The sequence below is a fragment of the Otolemur garnettii genome, unplaced genomic scaffold (genome assembly GCF_000181295.1).
Source record: "Otolemur garnettii isolate 467f Iridium unplaced genomic scaffold, OtoGar3 scaffold00006, whole genome shotgun sequence".
Classification (NCBI taxonomy): Eukaryota; Metazoa; Chordata; class Mammalia; order Primates; family Galagidae; genus Otolemur; species Otolemur garnettii.
Window position 1 is genome coordinate 6,704,929 of NW_003852401.1, and position 3,725 is coordinate 6,708,653.

At 35.9% G+C, this 3,725-nt stretch overlaps 1 protein-coding gene across 1 annotated transcript in view; it reads right to left on the minus strand.

Moving 5' to 3' along the window:
- The window catches only part of LOC100945309 (interferon alpha-5-like), a 10,041-nt gene that overhangs the window by 5,933 nt on the left and 383 nt on the right, over positions 1-3,725 (minus strand). The window lies entirely within an intron of this gene.

The window sequence follows — 3,725 nt, forward strand, 5'->3', positions numbered from 1 at the left end:
TTGAAGATGCTGTTGGGCTGGGGGAGGTGGGCGACCCTGAGCCTTGATCTGCAGGTTCTCTGAAGACGTTGCTTTGGGCCTTGGTCTTAAATAGGGAACATAACTACTTTTTGCTTTCTGGATGTTCCCACATTACTTTTTACTTCTGTTTTTGCTTTCTTTATGCGCCCTCTACTTGGGTTCAGAGCATTTTCTCACCCACATTATTTTCATGTTCTTTTCATTATTATTTCCCCACACCTTGACCAGTGAGCTTTTAAAGATTATTTTTAATTGAAGCTCTGCAAACCTTTCATACCCAAAACTATATATCTACATATGTAGTCTATGTATTTCTTTACTTTTTATACAATGAATGGCAATGTTGAATCTCTGTATTCAATGCAGGGTTGAAAATGTACTACGAATGAAAATTCTAAGTTAAAATGAAGAAATTCTGTTTACGAACTATCGACTTTTAAATTTATGACTAAGTTTGGTTAGTGACTTTAATCAAATTTAATTGCTTAGACAAATTGTAATGTGCCAAAGAACAGAAATAATTATAAAATTATGAAAATAAGTATATAATAGTACTTAATGTAATGAAATACAGACAAATTCTTCAAATAGGCTAACGTCTATTATAATTTCAATCTTTAACATTTATTTCAGTGTACTTAGATTTAATTTTGGTTCATAAAAAAATAACAAAGTTACTAATAGAGAAATCAAGAGGAGCTCCAGAAGGCTCATTTCTGTCCTTCATGAGATGACCCAGCCAACCTTCAACCTGTTCAGCACCAGTGATTCATCTGATGCTTGGAATAAGACCCTCCTAGACCAGTTTGATTAGTATATACAACAAGTAAGTCAAACTCAATAAAATTTTGAAGCCATTTTATTTATGAGAAAACAGAGTCTGTAAGAGATTAAGTGGGTTTCAGATAGTCACATCTTCATCAAGCAGAATGCAATATCAATGTCAAATTCTTTAATGTAAATTTGGGTGATTTTATAAGTTTTGTATACTGAATTTCTATTACAATTTTCAAATAACTTTTTACTCGTGCATCATACATAACTCTCCTTTGCTCCCTGCATTTCCAAGGTCCATGTTGTATTTTCATCTGTTTTAACCAGATTTTTTTCCTTTACTTTAAGTATAAATAGGGATTCTCTGATCCAATTTCCCACTGAAGTAAGTTTCTCAGTCTTTATGTATATAGTGATTTGGTTATTTTGGGATCAATATCACATTATTTCATAATAATAATGAAATCAGGAAAAATTACCAAGGATTAATATGAAAGGATTCTTCTTCTATCTAGCTCCTCCAGAAAATGAAATGTTGTATAAAGCAGCAGTGTAAGTGCTGTAGACTGAGACAGGGGTCTGGCAGGCCTTTCTTGATAAGGAGTCATAGGCCCAGAACTAAGGTCCTTGATAAAACAGAAGACAACCGAGAAAACTGCCCAAAGCAACTCAAACCCAGATGACCACAAACATGACCTCTGTTACCCTCACTGCTCTTTCTAGCCTGCTTAGAATGGATTAGCTGTAGCAGAGTACTAAAAGGAACTCCTTCCCGCTGGTGCCATGCAGGCCACAAGTGCCATGTCCATTCCTGGAAATTATCCTACATGCTTTAAAAAGAGAAGGAACTGTTAGCTCCTAGAACTCCCCAGTCTTTCCCCAGAAATTTTGTGGCTAATCCTCCCACTACATAACATCAGGTATACAATAAGACCCTGGAGCCTCACAAGGTGCTACTCTCCGTTCCTTTCAGAGATAGCTGCTGCCCTGTCTATGTGTCAGCCATTCTTCTCTATTTTCTTTCTATCTCAGTAAACTTACTTTTGTTTTACTATATTGGCTTGCTCTTGAATTCCTTCTTTCACGACACCAAAAACCCACTTGGCCTTCAGGCTGGACCCCAGTTTGGGGGTCCACTTTTCTACATTAAAACTAGCATGAAAATGATGCAAGTTAAGTAACTTAATAGCGCAAATAATTGCAGGAATCACTATATTTTCAGTATTCATTAATGTTTTGATTAAGAATTGAATTAGTCATGTATCCCTGCCTAACAAATTACCAAAAACTGAAGCAACTTACTGATATTTAATGTTGTATTAATTATGACAATGATAAATTATTGTAAGTAATTAGATGTGTCATACTTTAAAATAAAGGTATTAAGTCTATGAATATATAATTTGCCACTGCATCAGTTACATGAAATTTATCCAGAAAAAAAAAAAATGGTACCAAAGGAAAAACTATGCACAGAAAAAATAATCCACATTCTCTTCTATTTCTTTTTCCACTTCACACTCACTGCTCTTCTCGTAGGTTCCCTTCCACCTACACTAATATGGATCCTGCTTAGGGATCCTACCAAACCATCTCTCAGGAAGGGTGTCAGTGCGGAAGGGTGTCACTGAGGTGGTAGACAGCTTCAATTCACACCTCCTGTGAATCCACTGATTCTTCTCTGCACATTTATTTTCTTAAATACACTTTTATCACCAAAGTTCCCTGTTGTCCTTCATATGTGTGCTCATTCCTCCTCTGTTTTCCTTTGTTGCAAACGCTGTAATGAGAAGAAGAAACAGCCCTTTACCCCACTTTAAAACTTGAAGGTCCTCAGAATCATGTTGAAAGCCTTTCTCCCTCTGCACTCTCTCCCCACAGGTGCACCGCCATCTCTGGACTCTCCTTTGCCACATAGGAACCTCCAGCAACCCCAGTCCTTATGATTGCCAACTCATATATCCACCTGGCAGTGGGCATTTGCACTTAGCTGTCCACCAGTCAGCTTATAAACGTATCTCTGCATTTGTTTTTATTTTCCAATATGTCTTGGTTCTCCCTCTGCTGAGAGAAATTCAGTTGGTTGTTTCTTCTCATTAAAGTATTTGTTGAAAATGGTATTCAGTGTGATTACTATTTTTAAGAATTTTCCCTACAAAAATCAAACACATAAGAGAGCAGAAATTGTTTTGGTTATGGTTATCTTTATATCCTGAGGCTAACATATAATCTAGTTTAGAGAAAGTACATTTTTAGCTAAAACTCTAATGTAATAATGATGAGTAAATGAATTATTTTAAACCCACTGTTAATCAGGTTATGCAATTAGGCTGGGGGTTTCATTTTAAAGGAAAAATGAATACAAGAAGTTCTACACAGTAAAAATTTATTGAACAAGGGCAAATAATAAATTGACCAGATGTAAGAACATATTTGATATATTAACCAAGTGTAAAGTTGTGTATAACATTATATGAACAAAAGTGATTTAAACCTCATAAATAGTTAGATAATAAATACTTAAGAATACAATAAATAGATAATACAGCACAGTTACCTGTACATCACTAACACCTATAGAGTTGGAAATTATGTTGCTTATGTTCAGACTCCCAAAAATATTTGAAACATACATTCAATTTACATCATGGTTATACCAAAAGTGAAAGTCTTTGAATTGGCGGAACTCATGAAAGTATGAGATGGGTCAGAGTCAATGAGAATGGTTACCGTGTTGGACCAGTCTCATTCCTCTCTCCTTAATCTTTCTTGCAAGCTTGCTGTTGAAGAGAAGGCTCTCATGATTTCTGCTCTGATGACCTCCCAGGCACAAGAGCTGTATTTCTTCTCTTTCAGATAGAGAGTGATTCTTTGGAAGTAGCTCCTCATGGTCAGTGTGGAGTCCTGGTTCATGAGGGCAGTCTCTTCCA